At 43.1% G+C, this 22,536-nt stretch overlaps 1 protein-coding gene and 1 long non-coding RNA gene across 4 annotated transcripts in view; one reads left to right on the plus strand and one right to left on the minus strand.

Annotated features, from left to right (window-relative positions):
* The window catches only part of STK38L (serine/threonine kinase 38 like), a 48,817-nt gene extending 39,231 nt beyond the window's left edge, over positions 1-9,586 (minus strand). The window contains exon 1 of one of the 2 annotated variants that reach the window (XM_080582298.1): positions 9,441-9,586. The gene's annotated coding sequence lies outside the window, so the exon portion shown is untranslated. The remainder of the gene's footprint in view (positions 1-9,440) is intronic. The other variant, XM_080582300.1, reaches the window with a different exon arrangement.
* A 194-nt stretch (positions 9,587-9,780) lies between these two features.
* LOC308190704 lies at positions 9,781-20,855 on the plus strand. Of its 2 annotated transcripts, none has more exons than XR_013947462.1 (3): positions 9,781-10,309; positions 12,732-12,842; positions 17,689-20,855. It is a non-coding gene; the product is annotated as an uncharacterized lncRNA (long non-coding RNA). The 2 variants fall into 2 exon arrangements; XR_013947463.1 differs by having other exon boundaries at positions 12,732-12,796.
* The last annotated feature ends 1,681 nt before the right edge of the window (positions 20,856-22,536 follow it).

Raw genomic sequence — 22,536 nt, forward strand, 5'->3', positions numbered from 1 at the left:
CTAAAGTATAACCGTTTCTCTCCCATTTACCATATTACTTCCTTTTTCAATTTTTGAATTTCCACTACTCTTTAAATCCTTTCAAATGAAATGATCTATACTATGCATGAAAAAATGGATGCATATCTTAGGTGTTTTTTTCCCCCTAAAAGCTGTTTTTGACTGTAAAGATTATTTTACAGAGCAGGCTGTTTTTTCTTTTTTTTATTTAACCAGATAATATGCAAACATATTTATTCACTGTACCCTCACCATGGCCAGACATCAAAGCAGAAGCATTTCTGGCAGGCTCTGAGGAACCACTTTACTAGTTCCATCAAAGTATTCAGCAAAGTTGTGCTGCAGCCTTACTGCTGGCAGAATAAACTGTAAGCAGCAGCTGAAATCAGTGGCAAAGGTCAGGGCATGTTCAGAAAGGGTATATTCTCTTGTAGTGGGTTTACATGGCAAGGTTTTGGTAGCAGGGGGCCATAGGGGTGGCTTCTGTGAGAAGAATCCAGAAGCTGCTCTATGTTAGATAAGGGCCTGGCCGCTGGCCAGAGCCGAGCCAGTAAGTGATGTCGTTTGTGCCTCTGTGAGAGCATATTTAAGAAAGGGAAAAAAAACTGCTGCTACACAGCAGCTGGGAGAGAGAGAGGAGTGAGAAACAGCCTTGCAGGCACCAAGGTCAGTGAAGAAGGAAGGGGAGAGGTGCTCCAGGCGCCAGAGCAGAAGTTGCCTGTGGCAAGGACCATGGTGAAGCAGGCTGTCCGCCTGCAGCCCATGGAGTACCACGGTGGAGCAGGGTTCCACACTGCAGCCCATGGAGGAGACCACCATGAAGCAGGTGGACCTGCAATGACAGAGGCCTGTGGAGGACCCCACCAGAGCAGATTCCGGGCCGGACCTGTAGCCCGTGGAGAAGAGACTATGCAGGAGCAGGTGACCTGGCAGGAGCTGCTGGCTGTGGGGGACCCAGGTTGGAGCAGTGTGCTCCTCATGGATGGACCCCATGGTACAGACCCATACCTGGAGCTTGACGAGCTGCTGCCTATGGGAAGCCCACGCAGGATCAGTTTGGGAAGGAGCTGGTTAGAGCTGCACCACAGCAAGTCAAATTGAGTGTCCACCCTGAGACTAACAGCACCATCAGAGGGATTGAACGTATCAGTACAGTGCTCATTTTGCACTCCTCATCATGACAAAGATCTGAGCAGTAAGTCTTAGAAAACAAGAGCACACATCCTTGTTCCTGTCATAGGAAACTGATGCAAGTGAACTTGCATCTAAATTGCATCCCAGGTGTTAAAATCAACCCTCTGGGAACACAAAGATTTACATACTCAAACTGATTAGCTGGTAGACACAGTACAGTCCTCACCTGCACAGCTCCATCCTTTTACATTACTACACCAGCAAACTTGAAAGCCAAATTTTAATCCTGCACACTTGTTCTCCTATAACACTCTCTTAACTACGTGGCCTCAAATTTGGAGACAACTTTCCATTTCTTTGTGCACTTGGGGCTCAGGGGGACTCCAGTGTGTTTCTTCCTGTGGAAGGGATGGACAAACACAGCCTGTAAACGGCACTAATGACTCAGAAACAGAGCTTGTTAAGTGGTGCATGCTATAATATAGGAAAGAAGCTGAAAAGATTTCCATTGTCTTTGAAGGCTTGCCAGCAGGGCTTGAAAATCTGAAGCATGCCACTTTGTTCTTCTCCCTCCAACTTTATCATTGGCTCATGAAAAAAGAAAAGGTAAGGAAAGGAAAGCGGAAAAAGATGACTTTAACAGGGTAAGGAAGGAATCTCCTTCTCCACCCCCCTCTTCATCTTCCAACCCACAACTGCTTTTGTTTTTCTAGATCTTTTTCTCCCTTCGATCAAAAAGTTACCCTTTTCAGTTTTTTTCTTAAATCAACTATTTCTAACCATAATGCTACCGTTTCCCATTGAGTAGTTACATTAAAGCACAGGCTCTGGCTGTACAGATAGGAGCATAAGGACAAAAAAGAATGCAGAACCCCTCAAGCTCAATCAATCTGGCAGCAGAGACAAGATTGCTTACCATGACCTTTTAGAGAAGGTAGGATAGATCACCTGTAATTCATTTTCTTACCTGAAACTATTTCTGAAGATAAGTATACTTAACACCACTGTTCATCATAACTTAGGGATTTCCAAACCATGGTCCACAGGCACCATCAGCAGTATGTGAATGGTCAGTGGGACAGGAAGTTTGGGGTTTGGGGACTTTTGTTGTTCTTTAAATCAAAGGCATATGATGGTCTCCGAGTGTGTTGCGGGTTGACAACAGACCGCAGCTCGCTGAACTCGAGAACCACAGCCTCAGCTTCTGTTGCTGTCTAACTGCTCCATGGCTTGCATAACTCAACCTCGGCAATAGTGATAGCAGTCAGATTCAGCTGAATGATACCAGGAGGACCTTTATTTGACTTCAGTTTCACACATGTCTCTTCTAAGCAGATATTAAAGGTCAATTATACTCATGTTTTGCACTACATACAAATAGTTATTCCCCCCATGAAGGTTCCCCTACCCTCTCATCACTAGATGTGTTTGATGTAACGTCCATGTTCTGCACTTTGTGCTTTTCAAAGACTTCAAAGAAACAGTCTCTGCTCCATAGGTTTTCTACTCCAATTAGTGTCATTTTCTTTGACTTCTGGCTCACTCAGTTTCTACTAGGAATAATTCAAAGCATAAACAATTTACAGGAGATTATTCCAGGTGTTTTTAAAATATTTCAATCTTTTATAAAGGAAAAAAAAAAGGTTTACAAAGTTCTTAATTTTAAGGGAATAGCAATTGACATCATCTACCTGGACTTACGCAAAGCCTTTGACACTGTCCCGCATGATATCCTTGTCTCTAAGTTGGAAAGATGTGGATTTGATGGATGGACCACTCAGTGGGCAAGGAATTGGATGGTTGCACTCAGAGAGTTGTAGTCAACGGCTCACTGTCCAAGTGGAGACCAGCAACAAGTGGCATTTCTCAGGGGTCAGTACTGGGACTGGCGTTGTTTAACATCTTTGTCAGTGCCATGGTCAGTGAAATTGAATGCACTCTCAGCAAGTCTGCCGATGACACCAAGGTGTGAGGTGCAGCTGACACTCTGGAGGGAAGGTATGCTCTCCAGAGGGACCTGGACAGGCCTGAGAGGTGGGCCTGTGTGAACCTCATGAGGTTCAACAAGGCCAAGTGCAAGGTCCTGCACCTGGGCTGGGGCAGTCCCAAGCAGAAATACAGCATGGCCAGCAGGGCGAGGGAGGTGATTCTCCCCCTCTGCTTTGCTCTTGTGAGACCCCACCTGGAGCACTGCGTTCAGCTCTGGGGCCCCCAGCACAAGAAGGACGTGGACCTGTTGAAGCGAGTCCAGAGGAGGGCCACAAGGATGATCAAAGGACTGGAGCACCTCTCCTGTGAAGAAAGGCTGAGGGAGTTGGGGGTGTTCAGCCTGGAGAAGAGAAGGCTCCGGGAAGAACTTATAGTGATCTTCCAGTACCTAAAAGGGGCCTACAGGAAAGATGGAGAGGGACTCTTTGTCAGCGTGCATCGTGATAGGACAAGGAGTAACTGCTTTAAACTAAAAGAGGGTAGGTTTAGACTAGATATTAGGAAGAAATTCTTCACCCAGAGGGTGGTGAGGCACTGGCACAGGCTGCCCAGAGAAGCTGTGGATGCCCCATCCCTGGAGGTGTTCAAGGCCAGGCTGGATGGGGCTTTGGGCAATTTGGTCTGGTGGGAGCTGTCCCTGCCCATGGCAGAGGAGTTGGAACCAGATGGTCATTAGGATCCCTTCCAACCCAAACCATTCTGTGATTCTAACTGCTACTTATGCAACTGAGCAGCAAAGTCACCAAATCCGGCACCTAAGTGAGTCAAGATGCTCACATCATACGTATTCTATATGAACTCTCCTTTTCTGTTAAATGAGAAGATAAACAGGACAAGATAGCAAAGAGTCCCCATCAAAAATCAAGCATGTAAGAACCCATCTAAAACATTTCAATAGAAAATGATCATCTACACTATTTGCTCACAAGATATTTGAGATCTGAATTCATGAAGAACTTCTGTTTAAATAAACCTTGCTTCTCTGCCCTTGGTATCTTACGATGTAATGATAGCCGTGCCTATTAAGATTGGGGCAGAACTATACAATAAGACTTTACCAGAAGCTCAATTTGCAATATGTTCACGTTTTATTTTCTTCCATAAACTTAATTGTCAATATTTCCTCCTCTGTATTTTGAAATCAGACTTCATGCCTTTCCTATAGCATTTGCAGAAACCAAGATCCATGCTATAACTAATTTCAATAAATACAGGAAATAAATTATTTTCAACTGTAAGCAGACAGCAAGATTTAGTAGAAGTTTTCTTTAGGCACAGCAAAGCTTTCAATTTACAGAAGCAAAACATGGCAGGTCAGTCATGGATAATATCAACTCAACTGTTAACCAGAGTACTTTACCACTTCAGTAGACTAACTGAGCACAAACAAATCCAACAAAATCCAGTGAGAAAGACCGTATATTAATGCCACGAGCAGCGATAAAATTCCTTTCTTTCACCTAATCTTGATAGTCAGAATTCACTGGGAAGCACTCAGTGTTTTCCAAGAGATGGCACATTACAAACTCCACGCCCTACTTGGTAGATAAGTCTCACCAAGTGTATTTGCTACACAGGTACCTGCTAACCAAACGCCATTACTCCACTGAACAGGAATGCGCTTCAACAGTTGGCTGTTACATGTTGGTAACAGCCATGTCTTTCATTGCCTTTCATTGCTGTACAACTGCCTAGCATCCCGCAGAGAAGCTCTTATGGGGAACAAAATTTCCTTATAGTTCCATATGTTAGTGCTTGTAAAACTATATTGTTAACTATTGTTAAACACAGACTTTGTTCTCTGTATTCTGTTTCTGTAGTTTGTAAAAGCAGGTACTCCTATTAAATGCTTAGCTTGTGATTGAATTTGTTCTCTTTTGCTGGTCTGCCAAATGCTAAATACCACAAAACAGAAGAATCTAGTTATCTTTAACTTCAAGAAACAACGGCTGCCTCAGTAAAACACAGTGCAACACTCATCTGTGAAGCTAGTAATGTAAGCTATCCCCTTCATACAGGACTCATCATGCTAAAAATTAGTGACATTTTAAGTGGAACTATTCTTTCATCATCAGGCTGATATTTGGCTGGCATTCTGGTTACCTCCCTTACAAGGCACCAGCAAGAGGGAAGGGCAGGAAACACTTTATGCAACTATTCATTGTAAAAAATAATTAAAACAAATTTTAAGAAATGTCTGTGATAAAAACTCTTTTCCAATACACGAAGCAAGAAAAAGGGAGCCTGTTGCTATCGGACTAAGGGCTGCTATTTTTACCTGGATAAGCTGGAAAATGGGGATTTTTTTCCTGAAAGATTTTTTTTTCTGTTCCCATGGGAAGAAGGTGAATATTTACACCTGAGAACTGCTCCTGCCTCTCCCCACATTCTGGTTCAGATGTAGCTAGTCAGCCAGAGATCATTCTTCATGGGGAAATAAAGTGGTCACATCTGCATCCTCTCACCCTCTCCTGGGTGCTCAGTTGTGATACATGGAAACCTAAATGGCTAATCATAAATTCAGCTTCAAATAACAGCTAGGTGGTTCTGTGGCTAGGTAACCTGCACATTGGCTAGCTGGTGGAAAGTACTTTCCTGCCTGCAGGAGAGCTATCTTTTGGAATTTAACTGTCTGTTCAGCTAGAAGCAAGTTCATTTCTTTACTAGTGTACTCATAATAATACCAAGGATTTCTAGCAGGAGGAGCTATAGCTGTTCTTGTGTTACACAGCAGTTGTGTCAGGCCTTTCTCAGCATTAGCTTCAGCTCTACTCATCCTGGAGAAAAAAAAAAGTAGAAAAGAGTGATGTGTGGGGGAGGTCCTTTTTATCCAGTAAAACCTCCCCAGTGCCTGAACTCAGATTATTAGCGGTGCCAGCACAGTCAAGGTTTGCATGCATGGCAGAAGCAAACCTACCAGAGCAATGAACCCCCTCCCCACAGGGCAGACCTCGACACACTCAGCTCCCCCGGTGAGGCAAGCCACTCTTGGCCAGCAGCTTTCTTTTGTCTGTCCCCTTTCTTCCTTTGCAGTAAGTTTCAGGGCACTCACTCATACTTTCAGATGAACTCGATCTGTTTGTACCAAACTATTACTTGATAGTGCCTGTTCTTTGTTGAAAGGTGACTAGCAGTATCTTGTTTTATGGCTTCATAAGATTCTTGCTATTGCGAATTCCTGTAAACCCAGCCTACCTTTTAAAGTCCACCACTGTTTCCTTTTCCTAGTAAATATACAGAAAGCAACTCTCCCCTTGAAAATCAAAATCTCACACAAGCAGTCTTCTGAAGCATGTTTATTACATTAAAATTCTAGGTGTCTGCTTTCTTCATCATACTCTACTCAGTTCTAATTCCTATAAAACCATATTTCAGCTAACAAATTGCAAGTTTATTTGTAGGTATACTAAGAATATACATCACAAACTAAGTGCTAAATTTACAGTTCAAACCAGAACACAAAATCCAGTGTCAAAATTACTGAGAAATCAGAAAGCCAGATGATTGGATAGATTGCATAGATTAATACTATTTCTCAATTTGTTTTTTTCTTCAATCTCTAAGAAGTATTTGGTGAAATATAAATGCAAGCCTCACAAAATGGCCTGATTTCAAACGTAAAAGGCAGTATTAATGATTGCCAATTTTAATGCTCTCCATGCTGATCAAATTATTTATGACAAGGAAAATAAATTCTTCCTGATAAATTCCTTCATCCCACTAGCTCCTGTTTTGGTTTTATTGTTGTCAAAGAAAAAATGTTCTACTGCTTCCTCATGCAGATGCAGTGGACTGACATAAGTTATTCTGTAGCATTAGACTACAGAGCTGCAGCACTTTTCGTACCAATTCAACGACCAAGTTCACTCTTCTGCATCCGGCAAGGACCACCTTCTGATCCTTCCAAAAAGGACCCGTCTTCGCCGTGCATCCAGTTCACCATATGAGTTCAGACCAGGCACAAGATAACTCCTCTCCGAGTGCACGCCCCCTAGCGTTAGATTTGGTTACCCTCACTGTTTATACAACAATGAAGTGTTCTCAGTAGTTATTAAGGCTCCAGACTGAAAAAGCCTGCATCAATGTACCCAAAGAATTAAACTTCAGTTATTTACCAAACCCACGTTTTTCTGCTAAGGTAATTTAAATACTACTGCTGACAAGTTAGCCCTAAATGCAACTATACGTTGAAATGAGCTGGGCAGGCGATAAAATGATCTTGTGGACAATATTATGCTTGATTTATGTCCACTGTCATTACCTAAGACACACAAAGCCTCTTTCCGGGGGACTCTAAGCAGACCATTTGCCACATAATATCAGCTTAGTCTTTGTGCTGATGAATACTGTATTCAGAGAACTAATTCTTGTCATTGTAATTTACATGCCTACCCTGCAACTCTTCTTAGAATACAAGTATCAAAGCTTATCAATTGGCTTTACATTTTAACTAATCCCCTGCTCCAACCTGTTGGTGCGAGAATTTTTATTAGATGGGAACTGAGTGAAAATTGAGTTTACGGGAGAAGATAAGCTTTAAAAACACAAACCCGCTGCCTAGTCAGGCAGTGGACAAAACCCACGCCATTAAGCTCCTTGTGGTCACTCAAAGATTCAAGAGAGATCCCAAATCACAGCAGGTAGCTCAAACAATAATAAATAAAGTTATGACCAATCAAGCTCAGAGTTTTCTCATTGTGCACGGAGAGCATGGGGTCCTGGTCCAGGTCCACCACAGTTTATGACTGGGTGTGTTTTTTTTTTTTCTTTTAAAAAAGACTAACTTTCTGCAAATTAGGCAGAAATGCAACATGATACTGGTTCACTAGGCTATAAATATTTGATCATTTTGAATTCTGTTTAGCTAGTGGTTTGGTGGTTTCTTTTCCCTTGAAATGTTAAAGACAAAATGCCTAATTTTAGATATTTTTTTTTCTGTTAACCAACAATATTTAAATTGAACATACATCACGCCATGGTCAAGGTGAAAAACTAAGCTCTAATTTCACAGAACTATACAAAGCTGCCTTTTTGGAATTCAAGCCACCTTTTTATAAGAGGAGAACTCGACTACATACAGCCCAGAAGATAAAACCACATCAGTTTTACTGGATACAATAAAATTTCTCAGCTACAATGAGCCTGACCACTGCTTAGCACCTGGAGGAGCACCTTGGCTTGTTTGCAAGTATTGCAGTTAACTGCTCTGGGTAACACTACAACTGGTATTTTTTCACTGTTGAGTTCCTAAAGAATAAGGAATGAAGACAGAGATCTTGAAGATTGTTTATTTTTTGGCATATTTGATGGAACGTGCCCAGTGATTTAGGGACATTTATCAGTGTTATATCCACTCACAAACAAGAGCGGACTTGGGAAAACTGTAATCAAAACACTGAATCAGCGTATGTGACAAAACCCAACATCTGTGGTCTTCAAAGTACATTTCACCACTCTACAGCAAAAGAAAAGTAAAAGCTGAACAACACAAATATACCCAACAATTATCTGAGAAAAAACTTTAAATTAAACTTCAGCATTGCTTTTCATTCAGGGGCTACATCAAGGGTCTGGATTTTACAGCAGGGAATCAGGTGTGTGACATCGGCGGGGGCACCCTTTCAGCATGCATGTGAGCTCTGTCATTCTAACCCAAAACGTTAATAAAGAAAAAGACGAGAACAAGAGACACCTCATGCTTCTTAGCATTTAAGTTTTATCTGAAGCCATTGCAAACCGCCTGGAAACACAGAGCACAAGCTGAAACTGTCAAATTACGGGCCCAATCCCAAACTCCTTCGAATACAAAAGCAGGTTTTGGATTTGTCCAGTGGAGCAAGCAGGAACTATTGAGGATTTTTTTTTTTTAAGAGCTAATTACGGAGCTAAATCCATTAGTATTTATTTGTTTATTTCCACAGAAGGCAGGGCATCCTCACGCCCGCAGCCGCCGGTGCACCCCTCAGCGCCCACAGGCTGCCCCCCCCCCCCCAACGGCCCCTCATCGCCCAACCGCCGCCCGCGTGCCCCCAGTGGTGGCGGCTGGGGCGGGAAGGAGGGGAGAACTCGGCGGCGGCCCCCAAGGGAGCCGCGGGCTGAGGGGCAGCGGCCGTCCTCCCTCCCTCCGTCTCGGCGGCGATGGCTGCTCCTGCTGCCTCACGCCGGGAGGGCGGCGAGCCGCGGAGGGGAGGCTGAGGGGGATTTCGAGGCGCCGTTTACAGGGTCTCACCTCCCCACCGCCACCCAGTGCAGCGGGGTGAGGAGCGGGCCGGGGTGAGGGGCGCCCCACGGGGCGGCGGGCTGCCCGCGGCACTCACCTCTCTGCGCCGCCGCTGCCGCTGCCGCCCTCCTCCTCGCTCGCTGCCCGCAGCCGGCGCGAGCACGGCCCCTTCCTCCGCGCTAATGGCAGGAGAAGCAGAGCGGCGGGAGGGCCCCGGCGGAGGGCTGGCTACCGGCGGCTCTCGCGAGAGCCCGGCGCCGCTGAATGGGGCCGCCATTGGCTGCTGCCGTTACCCGCGCGGAGCCGCCCGGTCCCGCGGTCCCGCTGCCCCGTCACGGCACCGCCGGGCCTAGCCCCGGTCCCTCGCGGCCGGCGGGGACCCGGGGAGCGTCCCCCTCGGTGCCCCGGCACGGTGTATTTACAGCCCCAGCGCTCAAGAAAGGGTGTTGGCGTGCTGTGTTCACATGGCATGCAAGTGAAACCCTGCTTTTGCTGTGCGAGGAGCAGCAGCGCTTGTGAGGAAAACTGTTATCCCGCGATGCGGATTTCTTGTAAAGCCAACGGTGTAGAGGGCAAACCTGAGCTCAGGTCGGACGAATGACATTCAATAGCACTGTTTTCTGCCTCTCTCACAGCGCCCAGCACGTGGAAGCTGGTGAATGTTCGTACTAGTGTTGTGACTTGAGGATGGTTGCTGATGACCCAGACTTATTTGGCAACCACATTTAGTTTATTTTACCTCATTAAATTTATTTTACCTGAGTATACAGTGACAACAGGGTCATAAGAGTTGGGTGCACTAAAGCAGATTTATTTCCCAGACACCTTACGAACCCAGGACCTTGGTCCTGCAAGTGGATCTATGTGTTCCATTTGCCTTCCAGCTGAGCCAGGAAATTCACCGTGGACCTACCTGAGCACTGTGGACCTACCTGCTGAGATCGGTTTTCAGAAGCATTAGTTTTGGTAGGTGTGAAATAACAGAAGCCTAAAACTAGCACATTTTAATTGGGATGCAATGCAAGAGTGCTTTCTGGAGGGACAGCCCCCTGGAGCCTGTGGTAATGAAGTTGTGCACTCCCATTTACCTTGTTGCAGTGTTGAAAGCATAGATATACAACCCAGAAAAAGAATTAGCGCAAGGGGAAAAGACACTATATATTATGATAAGTAAATTCAAAATAAACTGATTATAGATCTAGAAAAGCAGTATTTCACTAAAGCACTCTTCCCAGAGCAAAAGTCTTTACAAATCTTTATAGATACCAGCAGTAAAGGGGAGTGGCAGAACTACCACCATCCCTAACAGGAGTGGGGACTGACTTCAACTGGGGTTTTTGATGTTTGGGAGCTTTGATTTCAGTATCTTGATTCTGCCTGCTCCCCTCCTCTAAAGCTGTCAAAGGGAAGCTGAGGGAAGCAAGGTTGGTCCCAGAGATGATGAGGACCATCTGGGACAATGAAAATTGAATGAATATTCACAACATGATGTTACAGTTCCTGACTTGCTGCTGCTACTCCTCTTGTGGGTCCTGCCAGCACAGCAGATGGCAGACACTGAAAGACCCTTTTGCCAGTGGAAAATTACTGAGTTTTGCTGGTCCTGTGTATGTGTGTGTGAGAGGGGAAGTGGGGCAAACTTCTGTTTTCAGGGGAGGAAAGGAAAACAAATGGTTCCTAAAACTACAAAAATTACCAGCATGTAAAAACTGGTCAGTTATTTTGGACAATGATAAATGTCTATTTACATAATGAGTTTTCCTCATAATTCCTTATAACTTTCCTCATAAGTCAGCATTGTGAGTTTTCCAAAATAGTAGTGCAATTAACAAGAGAAACAACAGTGTAACTATAGCACTGCCTGTTACTTAAGAGACTGATGGAAAAACTGAGTATTTCATATTTCTATTTTTACCTGCCTGTGGAAGCATTTTTTTTAGTGGATTTTCCATTGCAAAATAAACATGGTTTATTTTAAATTTCTAATTTTTCTTTTTTTCTTTTTTTTTTTTCTAACGTAGCTGTATATATAGAAGGATTTTCTTTACTCAACCTTGCAATGGGATAACCTCTATTGTAGTTGAGGTCAATGGGATACCTAACATGAATACAGTTAGTCACATCCATAACCTTTGAAGGTCTGCACGCTTAAAGAAAGCAACAACCAAATGCTCACCCTGAAGTGAACCATGGCAGAACCAACCTGCAAATAATTTCTGTGCAGGCAAATGAGGTGGGGAGAGCTGACAGGTATACACAAGGTTTTAACCAAAACTGTGATGCAACTTAACAGTTATTAATCAGCAGTGTTTGCTCAATAACTTATGTTTATGTATATTTGCAGTTAGCCCTTAGTTTAGAGGTCTAAGAACCTATTGACTACATAGAAGAACATCTTTTTAAGTTGCCAGGTTTTGGTCATAGTAAGCATTTTGAAACAAAATCTTTGCTTTAAACGTGTGTACTTGTGCGCACGGCATAATGTTCCAGTCCTGCACGCTGCAACAAGCAGCGAAAGGTTCTGTGCCCTCTGCTCAGACCGTTCTGGCTGCAGGATGAGGGTACACCCTGGTGCGCAGCAATTAAAGGCAAACACAAAAGCCTAAACACCAGCTGTCAAATTCCACTGAACCTCTGAAGCCTTCAAAAAACTTAGGGGAAGGACTGTAGCAAACCAAAACAATATAATGCTCCCATTTTTGTAATTCAAAAGAGGGATATCTTGTCTGTGAAATGATGTTTATATGAGGTTTTGACATGAATTGCTGTCTTCTGCGGTCAGTTGGTGTAACAAATACAGAACATGATATTGGAGTCATGCTAGAGATGTCCCTTGGAAATACTCTATTTTTTTAACCATAAAAAGACCTTCTCAGCATCAGAAATAACATATAAATGCTTAATTTACAGGAAACATTACAATTAGTTTGCAACTAACTACTTAACTAATGTAACATTTAGGAATCAATTCTGATTTTCCTTTCTTGCTTTTTCTCTGTTTTTCTGTACACTATCAACCAGTTCTATTTCATAAAAATAAGCCCAAAATACTAAAACTTTTAAGATTAGTCATGAAATAAGGCAGAACTAGGTGAGAATGGTGCAGATTATACACAAACACATTTTCCAGTGTCTTTATGACTTTTTCAGATGGTTTTGATAGTTTTTAAACCAAATTTTACTTGTAATTCCCTGATCTGCCTAAATAACAAAAGTGTATGATTTTGTTCAGGGTTTTGCACCCACTGAATGTACTGTTTGGTTGCCTGATTCCTGTGGGGCACAGTAGTATATCACATGCTTATAAAATGCTGAGGCATAGAATAAAATGCAATTTCTTAATAGGCAAAGTGCAAACTTAGAAGGCATGTGTGGTTGTGCTTCACAGGGAATGTTCCACAGTTGAATCAAACAACTAAGAAGATCTTGGTCTGGAAACTCTTGAAGAATTAGGTAACGCTGAAATCGGTTGTTTTGGTACTTCTGTGGGAATATTCATGTGAGTAATATTATTCATCTTGTTGTTTGCTAGGTCGGGCTCTGTACTCAGGAAACTGCCATCAGTATTTAAAACGATGTATTTAAAACAACACAGGAACGACTGTACCAGTTCAGACCCAGGCTCTGTCTAGGTCACAGTTCTGTCTTCCTGATGGTTGTGGGCAGACACCTAGGGAAAAGGAAGAACAGAACAAACTCCCAACAGATCCCTTTAAAACCCTCCAGCTATCCTGAGCCCGATGTGATCAGCCTATATCCTAACCCCAATGGGTTGCTACTCCAAGTGCTTGTGTGGTCTCCTCCTAAAACCCTCTGAATGTCTCTCATTCCCAGCACACTTCAGCAGGGAGTTCCATGGCCTGTTGTGTGAAAATCTCTGCCTTTTCCTTATTCTGAGCCTGTTTTCTGAGAGTGTCTTGGTATCACTAGGATTGGTGTCAGCACAGACAGCGGTCTGTTGATCCTGTCTGTCAGTGCTACACTTCCTTTTATATCCTGTACCTCCTCGGTTTTCTTTATTACAGACTAAAGAGTCTTTGCCTGGAAACTGTTCCATACTTCTCATCATCCTTTTTGACCATCCCTGAACCTCTTCCAACTCTATTATATTTTCGGAAGTAAAGAGACCAGCATTTCACTATTCATGGAGTGGGTGAACCATGGTTTTATGCAGGGCCATAAACTTCTTGCCTCACTTCTTGGTTTGAAAGCAGAATACATCATTTGCTATGCCTCTTAAAATTAGTAACAAAGATGTTAAGTTCTTAATGAAGTGCCTTTCATAGGCATTTGTGACAATCCAGTTCTGTTCAGTACAACCAACTACAGACTATCTCCATTCCCGTTCTTAGAAAGTTCTAGTTTACACTTTCCTGAAGGCCCAGATAATTTTCTTTGTATTAATAACATCTCTGTCACTGGGAAACCATTTGTTTCCATATGTGTAGTCTAAGGAACAAAGCAATTCATTCAGCTAAACAAAATCAAGGAAATCACTATGGTCCCCTTACAGGCTCTCAGCTCATATCCTGAGTGTCTTAGCAATTTACAACTATCATTCCAACACAGTATTTTGCAGATTTTCAATGCCATTTGAATGATTTCTTTGCTATGAAAGTATTACTGTTTTTTAGCATAGACTTCTGTCTTGGCTTCAACTTTTGCAGGCAATTTGGAACCCACGGCACGGTACTTCCTGGCACAGAGGTGTCAATTTCCTCATGCAGGAGTTAAAGATGTGACAAATTTGATTGACTTTGTAAGCAATTAAATTATTTATAGCTGAGTTCACTTAAACAACGTCATCTCTTAAAATATTATTTTCTGGATTCTCTCTGGAGAAAATCCTCGTGGACTTGCTATAGATATATTTAATACATGATCTTTTTCCATAAACAAAGAAACACTGAAAGTCTGGAACAAAAAAAAAGTTAGCAAAAACACTAATTAATAACAATTTTAATTATTAAAGAAGCTCAGTGTTCTTCCTCAGTTAGCACAGTCAGCTTTGAACTTTCTTTAAATATTAGAGAAAGATGAAGTTGGCAATCTTTTCCCATGAGACCCCTGAACATGAAATAATACATTTAACAAAGCACTCCTTCAGATTCTTTATTCTTAGTTAATGTATTTGATCTGGTCTTACAGTGTTTCAGGAATGAGCAGATGCTTTTTCCCCATAGAGAAGATTTTGTGTAGATTCTTTCCAAATTATCCTGATACATGGCAGATCACCTTTATATTGCAAGCTTACTGCATGGTCTGTCTTCTTACTTAATATTTGCTTTCTGCTCGTCTTTGCCATATAGCTGTATAGATCAGCTTTTGTGTCTGACATAAAGCTCTTAAAATAAGTTAAGAAAAAAAGAAACTGGAACAAAATATAAATGAAATGATGCAACTTGCTGTTCCATTCTGTTCCCTGCTTTTCAACCCTGGTGCATCTATTTTAGGGTCTTATGCTGAAGTCTCCAGACTCGCGGGAGCTATCCCATTGAATCTGTTGAACATGGAATTCTGGAGCAGCCTATGGAGGGGACATTTGTGCTTGTAAGGGACAGCTGGCACCATAGCATCATGTAGCTACTTGTAGCATACATAGGGCAATCAAGAAACACAAAGCAGGCACAGGAAGCGTGGAGACTAACCTGACTGGAATTGAACCTGCTGGATTTCTTCTCCTGTAACTTGAACCCAGCACTTCAGGTTGCAGGATAGGTTCATGTGTCTGGTCTTGCAGAATGGGGATGAAGTTTGCCTGCACAAGGTGACAAGCTTCCTGCCTGAAGGCCATGGTCTTCTGGCCCCTCTCCCTCTTGACATCCTCATGTACGGATGGTCAGTGGTGGGGGAGTCAAAGCCTGCAGTTAGAGTCTGTAGCTCAGTATGGAGTTGGTAGAGAAGGTAAGAGGATGGGTTACAAGGAAGCAGAAATAAGAGATCGTTGGAGTTGTGAGGAAACGTTTCTAGGACCATGAAAAATTTGTTCCAAAGTGGCTGATATAAGCTCACTTGTGTTCATGTTTAGGCACACTGTTGCTAAGGTGGGTGCTCCAGCTGTGTAGGTACCTCTGAGGAGCTGCACTGAATGGAGGCTTTTGGGAGGGAAGAGGCAAGGGGCATGGCTAGCCTGAGAAAACTACAGTCTCAGGAATAAAGGAATCTCCAGATCAGACCCTCCGTTTGTTTCCATGATGAAGTAAGTAATGGCTCAATGTAAAGAGACCACCAGGCAGAAACTGAAGATATTTATTCCCCAAAGCTATCCTAAAATGCAGCCTGAAAACTTTTAAGAGCTCAGAAATCTGAAGTCATCTTTCCCCTCCCAAACAGTCATAAAACCATGAGTCAGAAATAGAAGGAAAGGATGGTGTTAAAAACCTGAGGTTTGACCAAGTGCTTTGATTATTTAACTTCCTCTGCCTTATTCCTCCACTACCCTACATTTCAGTGGAATAATCAAAAGCCTGAAAACTCCATCCTAAATACTCACACAAAAATGCAGCCCCTGCTCTGATGCCTTCTTGATTTACGTCTCCAGTCAGTTCCCTCACTGTCGTTCAGTCCCATTACCTGAAGCCCTCCCAGTTCCCAAAGTCCCCTTAGCAGTACCTGACTGTCTGCCTGTTCTTACTAGATTTCCCTGGTATCGCTTCCTGTTTGATAACATGAGAAGTCTTCAAGTTTTTGACAGTAATCTGGTTCTCTCTTGAGAGGTGTTGCCCCTCAGCCAGCTCTGGAGCTAAGTGCTTGAGCCCTTCCTGTTTCCATCATAACAGTGCTTCTCCTACACTTCTGCTCCTCCCTCAAAGCCACAGGCTGCTAGTGAGGAAGGCACTGTTTGCTGCCAAAGTTGCAGCAAGGGCACTTTAGCAGTGAACAGTAAACTGTCTCTGCTTTGCAGAGCAAAGAGAAGTCTGAGAGATGTTTTTGCAGGAGCAGAGCTGTCAGTTCTTCAGGTCTGCATATTTGTCATACAGGTCAATTAAATGCAATAAAAATCTACAGGGATACAAAAATAATTGTTCTCAACTTGGCAAAGGTCAGTTCTTAAATGAGCTGGCTTCTTAACAAATCTGCATAACTACATGTAGTGTAACTCTAATTTGAAATAGGGATATAAGAGTCAGTTTTCACATGTCCCTCCTATAGTCCCTATGAATATCCAGAAAATGTACTCTTTGTCTAGTGAATGGTGAATTGTGCTGCTGCTGAAGTCTTGATAAACCATCAAGAGTCAGTTCTTGGTTGAAATCAGTTTTATGGGGTCTCTGACTCTGTCCATTTGTCTGTCACAGGCACGCACATGTACACAAACAGTCAATGTAGTTAAATCTGGCCCACGAAGATGCCATGTGTACTGGCCTCTGCCAGCAAGATCCTAAGTTTGCTTGTTGATAAAGATCTGAAGTTTTTGTGTCAGCAAAGGGCAAGTAACACTACGTGCTGTCGCCCTACACAGTAGGGTATCTGCCTGACCATTCAGGCAGTGTGCAATGTGAACACAAAAAGGAGTGTGCGCTTCTCCCATTCATCTCAAAAGCGACCCTCTGAAGTGGTCAAATTCATTCCAAGTGAAGTGCTAATTGCTGTGAGCATTGCAGTAATAGTTTTAACACTTCAGCAATATTTTTCAAAGTTTGCTAAGGAGAGGAATGGGTCAACATTGCATTTGTAGGTCAAGCCCATACAAGCCCATAAGAAATCGATACAATCACCCTGTGAAGAAATACATAATAAATAAGATGATGTTTTGGTGTCCCACCTGTGTCACAGGTAGAGCTTGCAAAGAAGCTACCATCTTCACAGTTTAGCCTCGGCACAGAGATTCGATTAGGTAGCCTTTTAAGCTGCTTCTGTAATACAAAATAAGTAAGCATGCTGTAATTGCCTTCCTTCTTTTGCTGCTTTCTTTCTGAGATTTACCTTCATTGTCCTTCTTTTTCGCTGTCAAGGCAATTGAGAACATAAATTATATAACTAGCCATTTCACTTTTTGTATACCACAATCCCAAGCTGGGATATAATGATCTAAGGACAATCTCCATCTGCAGGAAATAAGAAAAAAGTGATTACAAGCAAACAAAATATTACCAAACTTAACGCAGCCTCACACTTGCTTAGGCTACTAATGAGGGAGGGCAGAGAAAAGAAAACAATTCAGTTCCATTCCAGTTATCTTGTGAGCTTGGATTTTTAAGTGAAAACAATTCAATTAAGTGCCACAATGTGAAGAAAACAATTGGGTCTGATAAAGACAAGGCAGAACACTGAAGAAAAATATATGCTTAAGTTCTTACTGTAAGCCAACAAAAGATTTTGTGTTTTCCCTGCACTTATTACAGAGCCTTCACCACATTGTCTCTGAGTGACTACAGCATCGTGGAGGGGTAGAGCCGCCAGCCCAGAACATTTAGCAGGACCAGAGCAAGCAGTGCCAGATCTCTGTGGCTGTCATTACGTCCAATGAAATTCTGGGGTCCTCAGGAGTGTGGAGCCCTGCACGGAGACTGCTGGAATGACAACAGGGCGAGGAATTAAGCCTGCAATGCTCAAGTCTGCTAAGGAGAAAGGCCACAGGGGGTCCAACGAAGAAAAGCTTTTTCAAGCAACATCAAGCATCGAATTCCCAGAGCTCTGTTCTCACCCTCCCAGTCAACAGTCAAGGATCAGCCACATTTTTCAAAAATGATTGCAGTTCAGCAAACACAGGCAACAAGCTGTCAGCAGGGTGTCAGTAAATCTGGAGCTGTCAAAGGCATTTCCTTGCCTCTCCAAAGGGAGCAGAATGTTAATCACTGTACTTATTTTTCTCCTTCCGCTGTAATTAGCGATGCATGACCTCAACTTGACCACCTGAGTTCACTCAAAACTCTTGAAAAAAGCAGTACACTCAGAGGATTACTGACAAAAGAGAGTAGGTTTGAACGGACAACAAAAGGTCAAATAACTAGCCTAGATTTGTGAGGGTCTGTTAAAGCAAGCAACCTGGTGATGGGGACTGCATACAGAAAGAGTAAGCATGGATAAAAACTCTCTTAGGTATCTTGTGATTTAACTAGTATCTCCTGTCTCACTGGGACGGTAGCATTTCTTAGTAAAAACAATAGTTCAAGGGCTATTTCCAGAAAGATTGTGTAAAGTAGAGTTGTTTCACTAGCTGGAGGTTTTTCATCAGCTGAAATAAGTAGGAATCCCAATTCTTTAATGAAGAATTCTTTTTTTTTGTAGGATTTTGCATGTAGAGGCTGTGGTATGACCCACAGAGCAACACAAAGCTCAAAATCAGGACTGAAGCCTTTGGTTCCTTACCCTAAGTATTATGTGCTAGGAACATATCTCAGCAATGAATGCAGAAGGGAAAGGCGTGAGAAAAGCAAACACAAACCAAATTCTTCAGAGAACCCAGAGAAGTTTCTTATTGGAAAAAAATATTTCAGATATGAACAACACTCAAATCTGCTGTAGGGAAGAAGAGCATGTAAACTCACTGTTCATAAAGGCCTGTTACAATAAGATCTGGAAGGTAGTTCAGAGACTCACTTCAGTTATGCGGAGACAGAGATGTGAAATGCCAGGTAGAATCATAGAATCATTAAGGTTGGAAGAGACCAGTATCATCTGGTCCAACCATCCCCCTACCACCAACGTCACCCACTAAACCATGTCCCTAAGCACCATGTCCAACCTTGCCTTGAACACTCCCAGGGACCGTGATGCCACCACTTCCCTGGGCAACACGTTCCAATGCCTGGCTGCTCTTGCTGAGAAGAAATGTCTCCTAATTTCCAACCTGAACCTCCTTTGTTGATATTAGGGAGAGTCAGGGAGCAGCAAGAGCAGGGCTTCTCCACCAGGGAGGACAACCTGGGGCCAAGGGTGATCACAGCACAGGTAATGCCCTCGCTGGCCAGGGCACCATCCTTCAGCATGTGAACTGGGCGTGCAGCAGCCACCAACAGTCCCAGTCACAGCAAGCAATGCTGAGGTATGGAGTCTGCCCAGGGAGTCCAGTCAGGAGCAGCACAAAACACAACTGTAGACAAGAGCACGATGTAGATCTGAGGTCTGTCCAGGAGACAGGACTGGAGACAAGCTACCTACAATGTGGATCGGACATCCAAAGAAGAAACAGGGACAGAGATGGGGTGGGCACAGGTACATCCACAACATAATCGGGGCAAGGGCTGAAGTCCCTCCTAAGGAAAACTTCTAATGAAAAAGGCACACCAGGTCCCTCCTGAGCATGAAAACAAGTCAGACATGAGTAAGGTAGTAACAGCAGGTTTATTGTTCTCCAAGCTGCAGAGATCAAGTGCAGGGCTGTTACAGGTACTTCCAGTCCCAGTTACATTGTCTGCTTTACCTTATATTCCCCTTTTCACCCTCCCCTGTTCTTCCCCTTCCCATCCCTCATCCCCTCTTGTATAAGCAACTCACACAGGCTAGATGCTGTCCCATTGGCCCTCCTGTTGTTGTTATGATGCTCTTTTTGGTGCTTATGATATGGCTGCTTTGATCATTTCTACCCCAGTCAGCAATTCTATTTTGTCAGAGCCCCTCTTTTGTCACTTACATATGTTTCTCATTTCTGCCATTTTTCATGTTATTGTCTTGTTAGTGTAGCCACAGGTCAGGGACTGACAGCTGCATATATGTTGCTCCCCTTTTGCTATCTCTAATGCCTTGTACTTCTTCATGTTGTTATCTTGCTCAGGAATGACCTTCTGTGTATTTCAGCAATTTACATCAGCTAATAAGTAGAGAGCATCTAACTTGCAACAGCATTAGTCAAAAATCTGATTTCTTTAGCTGTAGGGACTAGACAGTTCACTGGAATTTTATTTCCAAATCGAGGACAAACACATGAGAAGTTTTTGTTAGTGGTCTTCTTCCCTTTCCCCCTTGTCAGTCTTATTGTCTGCTGCAGAGAACTGAAGAGAAATAAAGATAGATACATATTCAAAGGTGCTCTTTTTTTTTTGTTGTTTGTTTTTTTTCAAGGTTCCTTTCTCTGATCGTGACGTATTTGATCTTCTGTGACTCCAGGCCTGACTCAAAGCCCACTGACACCAGTGTTGGAGAGTAGTAAGAGCAGAGGTGGAGATGGTTCCATATCATGACCTGTTCTCTGTCTCAGCTCCTGCTGGTGCTTAGTTGAATGTATGGTGTTTACTCTTTAAAAACTGAAAAGAGACTCAACCCCCCAGCTTTACACACTCATTGAGGTATATCCAAGCTTACCTGCTAGTGAAAAATACACAAAATTGCTAAGATTTAGAAACACCCATTTTAAATCTTTAGGTGGAAATACTTTTGACTGGCTAATCGCTTTTTTGTTATGCCGTGTCCTGTTTGTATGTTCATTGTTTCCACTATTTAGGGAAATCACGTTTGTCAGTTTGACCCAATGTGTATCATTTAACTTACGTTACAGAGTAAGTCTGTGCTGCTGTCCTTTGTACATTCTGTGATTGGACTTTAACACAGATTAGGCTGAGCAAGGAGGGGCTGGAGCTGACTGGGTGCTTCCCTCCCCTACCAGGAACGGGGTCAGCAAGGGAAGGGGCAGGTGTGGAGCACAAGACCCTGTGGAAGGGGGCTTGCTGTTCCTCTGCCACACATATCGTTTGGTGAAGCACCAGCCTGACTCTCACGGGTTAACTGCACCAGGCGACTTTGGCGATGGGAAGCAGCCTGGGCAAAGTAGCTCACAAATCAGTTGAGATAATCACCGCTGCAGTTGCCCTCCTTATCGGGATGGTTTGGCAGCCTGCTCTGAGCTCCAGGCTGCTGCCAGTAGAGTGCTGGCAGTGCCAAGGTCTCCAGTTTAAAATTAGGTCAGATAAACACAGTGAACTTAGAGTCAGATCCCTGTCTCCAGCGTCAACATGCACACACCCATGCTATACCAGGCGTTTACAGCTTACAGTCCATGTTGTGCTTGGAAGTCACAACACGAAGCTTTCACCTCTGCAGACCAAAGTACTGTGGGCTCACAGAGACGGGACATGTAGGAAAAAGTCTCAAAAGATTTTTTTGAAAGAGGAATTCTTGAAAGAATTTCAGAAGAGACGTCTTTGAAAGGAAAAGCTCCATATATCTTTTGTTAGCCTTTTGTTCTCTAGATCTGACAGGTCCCTAGTCTTAAGCTTTTTTCACACATTTATAGGCATATTATGGATACAATATCTTGTTTTAATGTGAAGAGTGGTGGAAAATCAACTGCTACTAAGGTACAACTATAAATCACTTGGGGAGGAGGGAATCTAGTCACTTGAGGACAACTCTGAAAGGTTTGGGACCAGGACTGCTATAGTTTGGCCCACCTCTCTCCAAGAAATGCAACCATGTCAGACATTCTTACAAGCTGTATTTTTCCCCCTTTTGGAGCTAGCAAGTCATGTGCAACTCAATGAGCTGCCCAGGCAGGGTTCCATACTGGTCAAATATTTGAAATACTAATAAAAATATTTTTTTTGATCTGAATAAGCTTGAATGACAGAGGTTTCGTGACCATGAGGAATCAGACCAAATGCCTGACCTCTTTATTTAAGCAGTCATTCCAAATTCAAACTGTTGGCAGTATGAAGTCAAGGGGAAGGCTGTTTTGTCTGGTGCATTGACTGTGGTAAATGGACTAATTTGTTTACAGGAAAGAATGGATTTGGGGGAGTAAAAGAACCTTGGCAAGGCAGGGCAGAGTGGAATAAAGGTGATCTTTGACCTCATGACCAAACTGCCAGCATTTCTCCAGCATAAAAGCAGGACTGGAAGAGTGTGTCGTTATTCATTTGGACATGACTAGGACACTTGTATTTTCCATGCTTTTTGTCTTTTTGTAGTAGCTAGACACCTGGAAAAGGATCAGAGCTGACTTCATCATAATGCAAATCATTACCGCACTGCTTTCCTCTTGACGTACTATGTCCCTAAGGATGTATGCATATTCATTTCCACATGAACTCCAGAGAGGCAGCAGCCTCTTCTCCTATAGGGAAATCAGCATAGGCCAGCTTCAATATAATGTGATGTACCCTACTTCCTGTTGACCTGAAAAACAAACTGTTCAGGATCTGTGGTGCTGGAAATGAACACACTGTTAGCTTCCCATTACATTACACAATGTAGCAGAGGGCACGCTCTCATGAAAAATCTCTGGAACCTGCTAAGATACGGAGCAGAACTTAGAG

The sequence above is a fragment of the Anser brachyrhynchus genome, assembly GCF_964034855.1.
Source record: "Anser brachyrhynchus genome assembly, chromosome: 1".
NCBI classification, from domain to species: Eukaryota; Metazoa; Chordata; class Aves; order Anseriformes; family Anatidae; genus Anser; species Anser brachyrhynchus.